This window comes from Colobus angolensis, unplaced genomic scaffold (genome assembly GCF_000951035.1).
Source record: "Colobus angolensis palliatus isolate OR3802 unplaced genomic scaffold, Cang.pa_1.0 Scaffold76, whole genome shotgun sequence".
In the NCBI taxonomy this organism is placed as follows: Eukaryota; Metazoa; Chordata; class Mammalia; order Primates; family Cercopithecidae; genus Colobus; species Colobus angolensis.
The window spans coordinates 715095-730482 of record NW_012121376.1 but is presented as its reverse complement, the minus strand read 5'-3'; the positions used below and the strand labels follow the sequence as shown (position 1 = coordinate 730482).

The following is a 15388-nucleotide window of genomic DNA, read 5'->3' as shown; positions in this document are numbered from 1 at the left end:
AAAAAAAAAAAAAAAAAAAAAATTACCTCACTCACGGGCCAGGGCCTGCTTAAAGCCTGAATGAAGCAAAGCTTGGAAAGGACCCAACACAACCTGCCACCAACTGAATGCCTGCCACCCTCCCCACCCTACAAAGACACTACATGAGAGCCACCGAGCACGTGCCTGCGTGACCCCCACACAAAGGGCACACCCATCGTTCCAACCACAAAGCTCCACGTCCAACACCAGTGGCCTCCTCATCTCCAGTGCATATTTGCAATCCATGATTGCCAAGAGTGTAATCCCTATTGCTGCCCTGTCTCCTACTACCCACTTCCTTGCCCTCATTAAACTCCTAAAGACAGTGGTCCCTAGATGCCTCCCGGTCTTCCCTATCCAGCGCCTTATCACCAACACCCCAACACCCTTGTCTCTGCATCAGATATTGCTGAACCTCAACAAGGGGGCCTGAGGTGCCAAAGAAACATCACAGAGCACGATCTAGACTGTGGTAACCACAAAGCTGACACCCAAGTCAGAGGGTCCTCGTGATCCCCATTCGTGCACCCACACTCCCCTCTGTCATCCACAATCCTACGAGTCAGAGGGTCCTCATGATCCCCATCCATGCAGCCACATCCCTGCTGTGGTCCACAATCCTATGACAATGCTCCACGCGTGGCCTTGTGCTTTAAGTGTCCACACTCTACCTGTTCTCACTCCTCCTAAACAGCCACCTTTGGCCCTAAGAACACTGCATCCAGGCATGCAGGCCCTCAGCTTCCATAATTGCCACCTCCACACCTGCACCTTTTCTCTGGAGGAACCAGGATTCTTCCTGCCCGTGGCCAATCCTTCCAAAAATCCCATCCTTTCCTGTCTACTTTGGGAGCCTTGCCACTCATGTCTACTAAGCTTTACTTTCTGCAACGTTTGCTACAAAATAACTTTGGTATTTTTTAAACACAGAATATCCTAATACAGGCTGGATGCTGTGACTCATGCCTCTAATTCCAACACTTAGGGAGACCCAGGCAGGCGGATCACCTGAGATCAGGAGTTCAAGACCAGCCTAGACAACATGGTGAAACCCCGTCTCTACTAAAAATAGAAAAATTAGCCAGGCATGGTGGCAAGCAACTGTGTGGTCTCAGCTACTGGGGAGGCTGAGGCAGGAGAATTGCTTGAACCTGGGAGTTGGAGGTTGCAGTGAGCCGAGATCGTGCCATTGCACGGCAGCCTAGACGATAGAGCAAGACTCCATCTCAATAACAACAACAAAAAAATCCTAATGCATACCAACTAACACATACTACAAAAATTCCTCTGAAATTCACCTTCAGTTCCTTTCTATAATCCTCAGGGCCCCACAGATCTTTGTGGACCCCACCCTCCCTCCAACGGGTCCCAGCCACACTGCCTCCATCCTGGCCACACCAACCAGCATTTGATTCTTTCCAGAACCAACCACTCTTCTGTGCATCTGGTCAACTCCTACCTCATCCTGCAGAACCCAAGTCAAGAGCCCTCTCCTTGGAAGGCAGGAGGAAGGCCACTGGGCTAAGGTGTCACATGTTCCTAGGGTCGCCACTATGCACTTACGTGGCATCTCCCCCCAATGTATCAAGTCATCTATCCGATGATTCCATCTGCTTTGCTTCTATAAAAAAAAAAAAAAAAGGAAAAGAAAAAAGGTGCCTGTGGTCCCAGCTACTTGGGAGGCTGAGGCAGGAGAATGACTTGAACCCAGGAGATGGAGCCTCGCCCTCCAGACAGCTGCCTCCTGCGTGAGCCTCTGCTTTGCTCGTCTGAGGGCAGGTGTGGGGCGCGTGGAGCAGGACAGGCACTCCTCAGCTCGCAGGTGAGCAGAGGGACATCTGTTCACCACCCCTCCTTGGTCCATGGAGTGCTTAGTTACTGCTCTGCAAGAAATGATGAACTGGAGTCATCTGACCAGTGGCGACCTCGCACCTCACTGACATACTGACACGAGCCAGCCTTCTGCTCTGCGGCTACTGCTTGCTTTCTGCACACAAAAGAACTTTCCATTTCTAAGGCTGAATCTAAAGACATTCTAACATCAACTACACTTAACATTTTTAGTCTCATATATAGTAACAACATATATAACTCAAGTGAGTTGATGACAGTTTGAACAGCAATGACTAGGTCCGCCCACTTGCAAGAAATTACAACGACATTACAAATACCGTCTGTCTTGAGCTCAGTAGCTCGAGATCAGCCTAGGCAACATGGTCAGACCCCATCGTTACAAAAATTTTAAAAATTAGCCAGGTGTGGTGGTGCCTACCTGAAGCCCCAGCTACTCAGAAGGCTGAGGCAGAAGGATCGCTTGAGCCCAGGAGGTGGAGACTGCAGTGAGCAGTGACTGTACCACTGCACTCCGGCCTGAGCAACAGAGTGAGATTCTGTCTCAAAAAAAAAAAAAAAAGTTGCCTGTCCACAGATATCCTCACTTCAGAGCTGTAAAAAAAATTGTGCACCTTGGAATCAATGAAAAGGATCATAATAACTGTTTTATAGAAATGGTTTTCTCATATCAGGCAAAGAGTTCCTCGAGTTCCTCAAGGCTTGAGTGCCTCATTTGTTTCTCTACCCCAGTATCCTAGGCTAGGGCCTTGGCATATAGTAACCGTTCAACAGATATTTGTTACAAAAATAAAACAAACCATACTCTCAAGGGGTAAACAGTGCCTTCAAGCTGATTCAGGCCAGAAGCTCTCATACATTTCTGAGCATAATCCATGATTAAAAACAAAACCTGGGCCAGACACGGTGGCTCACGTCTGTAATCCCAAAACTTTGGGAGGCCAAGGCGGGCAGATCACGAGGTCAGGAGATCAAGACCATATCCTGGCTAACAAGGTTAAACCCCATCTCTACTAAAAAAAAAAAATACAAAAAATTAGCCGGGCGTGGTGGTGGGCACCTGTAGTCCCAGCTACTCAGGAGGCTGAGGCAGGAGAATGGCGTGAACTGGGAGGCGGACCTTGCAGTGAGCCGAGATCGCTCCACTGCACCTCCAGCCTGAGCGGCAGAGCAAGACTCCGTCTCCAAAAAAAAACACCTATGCCTGGGCCGAGACCATGCCACACCCAAGCAAAATGAAACTTTACAGAAATAATATTACCTTATACTACATGGACACACTGGTTTTTCTTTTCTTACAGACAGGGTCTTGCTCTGTCATCCAGGCTGGAGTGTAGTGGCATGATCATAGCTCACTGCAGCCTCAACTTCCTGGGCTCAAAGTGATCCTCCTACCTCAGCCTCCCGAGTAACTGGGACTACAGGCACACACCACCACGGTCAGCTAGTTTTTCTAAATTTTTCGGAGAGATGGGCATTTCACTATGTTGCCTAGGCTGGCCTAGACAGAACTCCTGGGCTCAAGCCTCCTGCCTCAGCCTCTCAAAGTGCTGGAATTACATACATGAGCTACCTCACCCTGCCTGATGTTCTCTATTCTATTCCCTTTGGTTTCAAAAAAAAAACAAAAAACAAAAAACAAAAGATCTGGCAAGGTCCATTCTGCTGTTGTCCCTCTGCCCCACCCAGAAGTTCCTCCAGCCAATGTTTGCTAGATTCACTCATTTAAGTACCATATTCCCCAGTTTTTGCCATCATCATGTGTTCATTACATGTACCAGCATTTATCTAATATTTTCCTAAAATACAGTAACTTTCTCTCTCTCTTTTTTTTTTATGGAGACAAAGTCTTGCTCTGTCACCCAGGCTGGAGTGCACTGGCACAACCTCAGCTCACTGCAACCACCACCTCCCAGGTTCAAGCAATTCTCCTGTCTCAGCCTCCCAAGCAGCTGGGACTACAGGCACCCACCACCACGCCTGGCTCATTTTTGTATTTTTAGTAGAGATGGGGTTTCACCATATTGGTCAGGCTGGTCTCCAACTCCTGACCTCAGATGATCCCGCCCACCTTGGCCTCCCAAAGTGCTGGGATTACAGGCGTCAGCCACGGCGCCTGGCTAAGGAGCTCTCTTCTAGCCTGCACTTGCCTTGCTCTAGTCCTTCCCAAGCTCTTCTAACAGGGACCTGTCCAGTCCATCTCCACAGGAACGCAGCCGGTTCCTCTCTAAGGCCCCAACACGGGGCAGGGTGCATACCTGCTGAGGAAGTCCTTGGAGAGTTGGGCCATCTATTCCCTGACTGAGCCTGGGGCTCACTGAAGCAGGGATGACTTTGTCACATGCACCCTTGCCGACAGTGGGTACCTTGCCAACAGTGGGCACAGGAATTCAATAAGCCAGACAGGTGATGTTTTTAGTTAGGGAGAATATATGTGCAAATTATTCCCATATCATACACAAAGAAAAAGTCTCTACTGTAAAACGAGCAAAAACAGTCCAATGATGAAACCTTTTCTTGAAAATCTGAATTGAAAGGACAAGTTATATTACTGCTCAAGAAAAACTTCTCCCTGATCTGTTAGAATTCACACCATGAGTTCCAAATCACACCAAAGTACTCAAAGCCTTGGCCAAAGCAAACCTACTACAGCATCTCAACACAAATCTCCATTTTCTTTTTTCTTAAATTAGCCTTACTACTGTATTATTGAAACTTTCAAACCAAAAGTTGAAACTAAAAATTGAAGTATTTTATAAATGATATAAGCACAAGAATACCTTCCAAATAATCTTCAAATATGTCGAATTAAAAGTAGGCATTTAATTGCACAAATTTAATGAATTTAACATTTAAAAGTAAAGTTAAACTATTTGTGAGGCCTTACAGTACCCTAAAATCATTCTCAAAGTCCAAGACGAGACTGTGCTGGACTAGCAGTCCTAGAAAAACATTCACCAGCACCGCCCCACCAACCAGAGCACACGTGAGTCCTAGCGTGCGTGCGGGCAGGGCCGGAGAGCTCTTTCTATCCCCACCCACCTCTGGCTCACTCTATGAGTACAAGCAAAACTCCACATCCCAGACCTAACATGCCATCTGTTCATGTTTTACTTGCCCATATCACCATTTTATTTAGTTCTTGGTAGCAGCTATCAACCATCATAAAGCAGCTTCTTTTATTCTTTGCTACTTCAAATCACACATGAAAAAGAAAATGCAAGAATAGAAACACAGAAATGGGCCAGGTGTGGTGGCTCACACCTGTAATCCCACCATGTTGGGAGGCTGATGCTGGAGGACTGCTTGAGCCCAGGAATTTAAGACCTGCCAAACCAACACGGTGAAACTCAGTCTCTACAAAAACAAAAACAAAAAAATTTGCAGGCATGAGGAACGGTGGTGCACGCCTGTAGCCCCAGCTACTTGGAGGCTGAGGTGGGAGGATCACTTGAGCTGGGGAGGTCAAGGCTACAGTGAGCCGTGATCCCACCACTGCATTCCATCCTGGGGGACAGAATGAGATCCTATCTCAGAAAAAAAGAAACACAGACATGGAGAGAGAAGGCAGCTATAATGGGGCAAATTTAAACAAGGATCTTTGAAAATGTGTTTGTTTTTTTTTTTTTAATTATACCCACACACACCTTCCACATTCTTCTATACTTAGAAAGGGAGTGTGCGGGCCAGGCTTGGTGGCTCACGCCTGTAATCCGAGTACTTTGGGAGGCCAAGGCAGGCAGATTACCTGAGGTCGAGAGTTCGAGACCAGCCTGATCAACATGGAGAAACCCCATCTCTAATAAAAATACAAATTTACCCAGGCATGGTGGCGCATGCCTGTAATCCCAGCTACTGAGGAGGCTGAGGCAGGAGAATCACTTGAACCTGGAAGGTGGAGGTTGTAGTGAGCCGAGATCGCATCATTGTACTCCAGACTGGGAAACAAGATCCAAACTCTATCTCAAAAAAAAGAAGTGTGCATACCAACCTGGTGAGCTAGGTAAGGTGCTCACATCTTGGCAACAGAAAGCAGGCGACATGATCAAAGTCACAGACAGGCAGAGCCACACTAAAGAATGCAGTACTGGCTACAAGTCCCAGCTCCTCCTGCTTCACTGAGCAGCCCGAGGGAGCCCTGCCTGAGCACTGGGGAGCCCTGCCTGAGCATTAGGGAGCCCTGCCTAAGCAAGGGGAGCCCTGCCTGAGCACTGGGGATCCCTGCCTGAGCACCGAGGAGTGCTTTATCTCACAACCAGAAAAGGCATTCTTTCACCTCAGTTTCTCGAGAGACCCAGTGACTTCAGGATCTGCAAACAATTGTGTTACTGAATGTGTCACACTCCCCTCCATGCTGCAGGGAAGAACCTGAGTGATGAGAGTACGGGATTCTGACTCTGACCCGGACTTCCACTTAACCTCCACACCCAAATCAAGACCTAAGCATAGAGCTGGCTCAGACTGGGGAGCCGACTGCTACCTGAAGATATGTCACCAATTCTTTCTACTCCCTGAAAATTCAAGTACCTAAGACATTCACCCCCATTTCGTAAAAAAGCAAACAAAAACATAAGACTCAGAGACAGAATGCAAGAATACAACTAAGTATACCTGGCTGGAAAAACAGCTTTTACCGTGACACCACCACCCTAATGGGCCCTAAGGACAAAACTTGCACCTCACCTCCGATGGTGTACAAGTAGTTAGGACTTTCCTGTGACCCTGAACAAATAGCTGCAAGTGTAAAGTTTGTTTTAACTCCTACACCCACTGTGTTTTAGTACTGATTGCAGACAAAGGCTGACAATCCCACTAAGCTCTAAGCCTTTCTTGTGATTATCATTCCCAAACTCTCTTTCGCTATGCATACATTCCTAAACTCCTATTTTCTCCAAATTCTCAAAACATTCTATTTTACAGAGACTCACTATGGTCTCACTATGGTGCCCAGACTGGTCTCTAACTCCTGGCCTCAAGCAATCCTCCTACCCCAGCCTCCAAAAGTGGCGGGATTACAGGGGTGAGCCACCATGCCCGGCCTGTCAAGACATTCTAAATTCTCTTCTGCTCAATTTAATATCACACAGAAACTAAATATGCCTTCCATCAGCCATAAAAATGACTAATGAAAATGTAAATGACCATGTGGCCCAATCCTGGTTTCCAAGGGAAGACTAGCTGGCTCATCACCCAGCTAAGAGTTATGGCCTAGATGGAGGTCATCAGGGGTGAGCAAAGCACTGCTTCTGTAAAGTTTTAGTTTTATTGGAATACAGCCACACACAGGCATACTCATGCTTCAATGGCAAAGTTAAGTAGTTTCAACAGAGAGACCTATGGCTGGCAAAGTTCTTTACCACTTGGTCCTCTGTAGAAAAAGTTTGCCAATGCCTGGCCTACGTCAGAATCCAAACTACACCTCTGCAGACTAGCCTAACGAGTGGGTCAAGTGCTGATAGTTTGAAGGGCATTTCGGGTTTTTGTTTTAAAAGTTAATTATCTGTAAAGACAAATCAATAAAGACAGATAGTAGATTAGTGGTTGCCTGGGGTGTGAACAGATTAACTGTAAATTGACAGGAGGGATCTTACTGAAGTGACAACATTTTTCTAAAATTGTATTATGGTGATGGTTTCACAAATAACTTTTTTGTTTTTGTTTTTGAGACAAAGTCTCACTCTGTTGCCCAGGCAGAAGTACAGTTGTGTGATAGCTCACTGCAGACTCCGCCTCCCGAGTTTTCAAGCAATCCTCACACCCCAGTCTCCCAAGTAGCTAAGATTACCAAAGGCACACTCCATCAAGCCTGGTTAACTTTTGTATTTTTAGTAAAGACAGAGTTTCGCAATGTTGGTCAGGCTGGTCTCAAACTCCTGACCTCACGTGATCTGCAAGCCTCAGCCTCCCAAAGTGCTGGGAGGGCCACTGCACCCGGCCCACCTCACAAATCACTTTTAGTAAGCAAACTTAACTAAACTTAACTAAAAGTCACTGAACTGCATACTTAAAATGCATCAATTTATGATGGAAAAAGTATTTCAATGAATCTTAAAAACTGGAAAGAAAAGTCAACTATCTGCATAATTGTACTTTTGTAATCTAAGACCTAAAGTTTAGGGCACAATCCACAATAAAATCCTAAAAAATCTTTAAAACGTGTCCAGACGTTCAAAATTTAACCTCTGGTATCAAATAGCTCATTTGCGCTGGGTGTGGTGACTCACACCTATAATCCCAGCACTTTGGGAGGCCGAGGCAGGTGGATCACCTGACGTTGGGAGTTCAAGACCAGCCTGGCCAACATGGTGAAACCCTCTCTCTACTAAAATAAAAAATTACCCAGGCGTGGCGGCGTGTGCCTATAATCCCAGCTACTCGGGAGGTTGAGGCAGAAGAATCGCTTGAACCTGGGACGCAGAGGTTGTAGTGAGCCAAGATCACACCACTGCACTCCAGCCTGGGCAACAGAGCAAGACTCTGTATCCAAAAAACAACTCATTTGCAAGTTAGAGACAGGAATTACAGTGGAGTGCACCCATTACCCCACTTCCCAGGAGACACAAGCCGAGAGGGCAAGTTAGGGAGGACCAACCACGCCTGGTGTCCTGCCACCAATGGCTCCAGGAACCCAAAATTCTCTCCCACACCCTGGGTATGATTAAAACCAGTAACACCTTTCTGTTAGAAACCACAGAGGGTGAGGATACAGCCATTTACTTTTTTTTAATCAAGAAAGCCAATCTCAGCACTTTGGGAGGCTGAGGCGGGCAGATCACCTGAGGTCAGGAGTTTGGGACCAGTCTGGCCAACATGGTGAAACTTCATCTCTACTAAAAATACAAAAATTAGCCAGGTGTGGTGGCAGGAGCCTGTAATCTCAGCTCAGGAGGCTGAGGCAGGAGGCAGGAAAATCTCCAGAACCCGGGAGGCAGAGGTTGCAGTGAGCCGAGATCGTGCCACTGCACTCCAGCCTAGGCAACAGAGAGAGACTCTGTCTCAAAAAATAATTAAATAAATAAAATTAAAAAAAGAATACTTTGATGGTATCTTTGAAAATTAAGAGGTCCTATTCCCCTCACTACTTTTAGGTTCTTGTTTTCACATGGTCTTCTTGAAAGAAACTGCACACACCTGCTTTTCCACACAATCACACATGCACGGATAAACACATATCATCTTTCATTTTATTTTCTAAATAGAGACAGGCTCTCCTTATGTTGAGACCCAGGCTGGTCTCAAACTCCTGGGCTCAAACAATCCTCCCGCCTCGGCCTCCCAAAGTGCTGGCATTACAGATGTGAGCCACCACGCCCAGCTGGCTACACACATAACATCTTAAGCACATTTCTTTTTTTTTTTTTTTTGGTTTTTTTTTTTAATAATAGTATTTAACAAGACAAATATCTTGGCTCCTTTTTGTTTTTATTGCCCTGCCCTTCAGGGATTAAGTGCATTTCTTAGATACTCTCAAAAACTATTTCTCTGCCATTAAATTTTGTTTCAGCTTGCTTACATCAATGTTTCAAAACCCAGAAATAAGAAAATTATTGCTCAAGGTAAATAACCACATTTATACCAACTTCCAACTCAAAATGGAAGAGGAATCCCTTAGAGAACACCTATTTCCTTATAAAAGTTTCCTCAAAAATTCTAATAGGAATTTCAACTAAGTTAAAGTACTAATTTAAGTGGCACAAGACAGAATTCTCTCCCTTCCCAGACACTATTACAAGCCAAACTACCTTTCACAGGAACATGTCCTGCCTGCCAAGGTGTCCCACAGGACAAAGCCGCTTGCCAGCTGACCATCACTTGTATTGCGTACTTCAAAAAGTGTGGCTAACAGAAAGGAGGCAAGAGAGATGTTCTTTAAATAAAAGCACAAAACATCTTTTCAAGAATGAGAACATACATGGGAAAATACAAGCATAGCACACTCAGGACAATGTGATGTGCTGAAGACACAGTGACAAACAAAGAGACCGTATGCCATTGACCTGTCCAAGGAGAACAGAAAGTATTACAAAACATGATTGGAGATAGAACTTGTGAATCCGAGGCAGGACTCTAGAGCCAGCCCGCCCAGGGTCCACTGCTGGCGTCCACTTCCAACTTGCATGGCCCTGGGCAAGCGGCCCAACTTCTCTGCGCCTCAACTGACTTATCTCTGTAACAAGGAGCAGAGGAGCACCCACATCTCAGGAGTCCCCAGGACTGTCTGAGTGGATCTCCATGGAGTACACAGAAGAGCACCCAGCAGGTAGTGCGTGTTTCACAACAACCCTTTCACAATGCAGATGGCATGCACGCTAAACTCATCACAGGGCAGTGCTTCACAACACCCCCTGGCACACCACAGCCAACGCAACCACAGCCATGCCACAAGCGAGAGAGCCTGAAGAGCTGCTCTCAGTCACTGCCCAGCAAGTGTCGGCAGCTGTAGCTTACAGACCAAGGGCCACAGACCACAACTTCTGCAGGCTTGCCTGGGACACATGGGCAGATAAGGAGAGCACCTGAGGTCTGCACTGAGTCCCACAGCAAGGATCTGACCCACATGGGCACAGAAGGCTTCTACTGCAGGTTGGAGATCTTACATCCTTAACCTAGTGGGTAAAAACACCCTAAAAAAAGGCAAGTTTCTAAAACGATCATACTACACTCAGATAAACAATTAATTTTTAATAAGCACTGCTCACAAATTAATGCCAATTTTCTCCTTCACAAATTATAAATCTGTCTTAAACCAAGCCACCATGAAAGCGGCTCTAGGTGAGACTCTCAGCACCTACCACTGCTACAGTTCCTCAAGCTGCTTCCCTGGGTGCTTTTAGGGTTCCTCATGTTATCTCCCCTTAAGTGCTGTAGCAGCAGCGCAGAGCCAACAAACATGTATAACCTACTCAGTAAGAAAAAACCACAAAGGAGTTACACGTGCCACATAATGGACAAACCTCGAAACACACCAGGTGGGGATGTAACTGAAAATAGCACAAACGAGAACTCCAAAACTCATTCCTTCCAACAGTGCAATGAGTAACCTGGCAAAAACTGTCAGAATCAACATCTTCAGAACTGTGGAATCTGATCAAAAACTTCTAACAAGCAGAGAACACCTAATGAAAAAGCTGCTCAATTCGGGCAGGAGAGAGCTGTGGTGATGAACTTACCTGCTCACACACACCGTCCTTGGAGACAGCAGCCCCCATTGCTGGTACAAAAGAGAGTGCAGTAGATTCGATTCTCAAAGAATTGGGGCTATACGTTTTGACCTATCTGGTAGGAATGTAAAATGGTGTAGCTGTTGCTGAAATACTCTGGCAATTCCTCAAAAGGTAACCACAGAACTAAGATATGACACGGCAATTCCACTCCGAGGTATACACCCAAAAAGTATTCAAATGAAAACTTGTGCACACATGCTCACAGCATTATTCAAAACAGTCAAAAAGGTAGAAATAGGTTGGGCGTGGTGGCTCACACCTCTAATCCCAGCACTTTGAAAGGCTGATGCTAGCCAATCACCTGAGGTCAGGAGTTCGAGACCACCCTGGCCAACATGCTGAAATCCCGTCTCTACTAAAAAATAGAAAAATAAAAAAATTAGCCTGGCGTGGTGGTAGGCACCTATAGTCCCAGCCACCCGGAAGGCTGAGGCAGGAGAATCACTTGAACCCAGGAGGCAGATGTTGCAGTGAACCGAGATTGCACCACTACACTCCAGACTGGGCAACAGAGCAAGACTTGGTCTCAAAAAAAAAAGAAGGTGGAAACGGGGCCCAGGTAATGAGGCTCACACCTGTAATCCCAGCACTTTGGGAGGGCAAGGCAGGTGGATCACCTGAGGTCGGGAGTTCGAGACCAGCCTGATCAACAAGGAGAAACCCTGTCTCTACTAAAAATACAAAATTAGCCTGGTGTGGTGGTGCATTCCTGTAATGCCAGCTACTCAGGAGGCTGAGGCAGGAGAATCACTTAAATCTGGGAGGCAGAGGTTGCAGCGAGCCGAGATGGCGCCACTCCAACCTGGATGACAGAGCAAGACTCCATCTCAAAAAAAATAAGGTGGAAATAAGCCAAGCGTCAATCAAGACATGAATGGGTAAACATAATGCCTCCACCCAGACAACACAGCATTATTCACAAGTAAACAGGAATAAAATTCCAAGACATACAACATAGATGGACTCCAAAGACATGTCACGTGAAAGAAGCCGACACTAAAGGCCACATATTACATGAACTCACTCCTAGGAAGTCTCCAGAAGAGACAGATCCACAGTGACACACACAGAGTCAACAAGTGGCTGTAAGAGCTGGGGAGAAGTGGAGCGCTTCCTTCTGGGGAAACGGAAATATCCTGGAATAGAGATAATGGTGCTAGTTGCACAAAGTTGTAAATGTGCTAAAGGCCACGGAATTGTACACATTCAAGTGGTCAGAGTGGTAGGATGTTCGTGATGTGAATCTCACCTCCAGAAAATTAGAGTAGTATGTCAGACTCAAAAGACTACAAATTCCAGGCCGGGCACAGTGGCTCACGTCTGTAATCCCAGCACTTTGGGAGGATGGGGTGGGTGGATCACGAGGTCAGGAGTTCAAGACCAGCCCAGTCAATATGGTAAAACCCTGTCTCTACTAAAAATACAAAAATTAACCAGGCGTGGTGGTGGGCACCTGTAGTCCCAGCTATTCGGGAGGCTAGGACAGAAGAATCACTTGAACTCAGGAGGCGGAGGCTGCAGTGAGCCTGGGTGACAGAGCAAGGCTCCATCTCAAAAAAAAAAAAAAAAAGACTACAAACTCCATTAATATGAAATTCTAAAATGAGCAAAACTAATCCATAATAACAGAAAGTGGGCTAGTAGTGCTTGGGGCCGTAGAAGGTTCTGGTTACAAACGGGCATTCTGCAGTGATGGAAACGTCTATGTCAATCTGGTGCTTAAGACGTGGGGTGAGAAAACTGCCAAACTCATCCTACTGTACCTTCTCGAATGGGTGTTTTTATTACATAAAGTATACTGGTATAAACATCACTGAAGAGACATGTGAAACGCACAAGCGTGGAGCTGAATGGAACCATGCGAACCAATACACAATCGTCAGATTCAGACCAAGCACCTGGCTGAGACTGCACCTCGCAACGAGTTGCTCCCAAAGAAAGATATCCTGGCCAGAGCCCTGGAGACCCTGCTCTGGGGACTGGAGACCGCAGCTATCCACCCGCAGCTCTGTTCTCAGACACCACTGCTGTGGGGTGGCGCTAGAAAAGCAGTGACACAAAAAGAAAAAAAAAAAAAAGGTTTCTGAAATGGTTTTTTAGCAGTTTAATCAAAATAAAACTCAACCAATTTTCTTCAAAATATAAACTCCTGTTCTTGTTGTACTTGAGCACTTGCTTTATGTAACTGAGATACCTGGATTTCATTTCTTAGGAATAACATTGTACATTAAAGAGAATTCTTTGCCAGGCTTTCACTCATGATTGTGCAGTTCCACTGGAAGGCTGAGCATCACTCTGACACGTTCAGACATGTTCCGTTCATCATCTCCAAGGCTGCTTGCTACAAAGAAGCTGTTTCATTCCACAACATCTCCGTAAACAAAATCCAAGCTTGCTTTGCCTTAGGTAACCAAAACTTGATTTAAACTCCCAAATAGGGAGCCAACCTGCTGCTGGCCACTGCGTGCCCTGGGCCTCAGTTTCCTGCTGCTGACTGGCTGCCTGCATCTCCTCTGCGGTCCTGGCCTCATGAAGCTGCCCATTGGTCCTGTGGTTCCTCAGGGGTCCTGGCACTGGCAAGGGGATACAGCAAACCCACACCGTCATGACACTGATCACAGACACCTGTCTTCAGGAAAACTTCTCTGCAATGAAAGACCCCAGATTCACAGTGGTGAACTCTTTGAAAACTATATTAAAAAAGGGAAGACTATGCTAGAGGAAATAACCACACATGCATTTATTCACATGGGAAATGGATCAGACAATGGCTGCCAATGCTAAGAATAAATTCTTGATTGATGAATTTCTAAGAAATCAAGACAACCTTCAAGGTTGGGCCAAGAGCATGGATGGGAAAGGCAGATGTGTACCTGGTTCTGTTTTCTGACCATAATATTGAGATCTGCATCAAAGGATGTCTTGAGAGGAGGAAACAGTGGTAAAAGTGAAGACAGCAGAGAGAGCTTGGGAAAGAGAATTCAGACCCATCTTCAAGTTAACAAAAACAATTACTGACTCATATGAAGAAATTGGGAAAGTCAATAAAACAGATGCTTCTAAACCTGTCCATGAAGTTTTTCTGAAGTTGTGAAAATTTTCAACAAAAAAGACTAACTCTAAGCCTGAAAGCATCCTTTTTCTTTCTTTTTCTTTTCTTTTTTTTAGCTACCACACCCAGCCTCTTACAAGTTTTAAATTTCCAACCTTAAGTGAATATGTGGACCAAATTCCAAAAGAACTTTTTGTGAATTCAGTTCCTGCATAATATGTTTGGTAAACAACTAAAAAACTGATTCCTAGTACTGTTTCAGTATTTATCAAACAACTGATCATGTTCTATAAAAAGGTTTAAAAAAATAAAAGCCAGGAACAGTGGCTCATGCTTGTAATCCCAGCACACTGGGAAGCCTAGGCAAGGGGATTTCTTGAGGCATCTGAGACCAGCTTGGGCAACACAGCAAGGCCCCATATCTACAAACAAAAAAAAGTAGCTGAGCATGGTAGTGCCTCCAGTCCCAGCTACTCAGGAGGCTGAGCCTGGAGGATCACTTGAGCCCAGGAAGTCAAGATTGCAGTGAGCCAAGATCGTGTCGCTGCACTCCACCCTGGGCGACCTAGCAAGACCCTGTATCCAAAAAAAAAAAAAAAAAAGGTCGGGTGCGGTGGCTCACACCTGTAATCCCAGCATTTTAGGAGGCCGAGGTGGGCAGATCACGAGGTCAGGAAATCTAGACCATCCTGGCTAACACCGTGAAACCCCGTCTCTACTAAAACTACCAACAATTAGCTGGGCATGGTGGCGGGCACCCGTAGTTCCAGCTACTCAGGAGGCTGAGACAGGAGAATGGCATGAACCTGGGAAGCAGAGGCTGCAGTAAGCCGAGATCGCGCCATTGCACTCCAGCCCAAGCGACAGAGTGAGACTCCATCTCAAAATAAAAAAAGCAGGTTTTGTCTTACTACACCTTGTACAACATGGTATGAAAGGGAGTGTTCTTTGCCTCCAAGGTGTTGGGTGGCTCAGGGCAGCGTGGGTTCAGGCCCAGGCAGACTATCAGCTCTGCCGTGATATAATCTGAGGGTATGGCAAGGGTCACATCTAGAGACCTGTGTTCCTTAGACTCCATTATTAATCCTGACTCAGCTGGTCTCAGCACAGCTTCTTGCAGTGGCACCCAGAAATGCACGTGCTAGACACATTATGATGTTCAGTCAGCTTTGTAGTAACCCCTCAAAGGTTTGTTTTCTAGATTAAATGTAGAGTTAGGATAAACTAAAAGAAGCAAGCC

At 46.0% G+C, this 15388-nt stretch overlaps 1 pseudogene; it reads left to right on the top strand.

The window, feature by feature from the left end:
• LOC105501925 overlaps nt 1–14242 on the top strand; it is a 31270-nt pseudogene extending 17028 nt beyond the window's left edge.
• The last annotated feature ends 1146 nt before the right edge of the window (nt 14243–15388 follow it).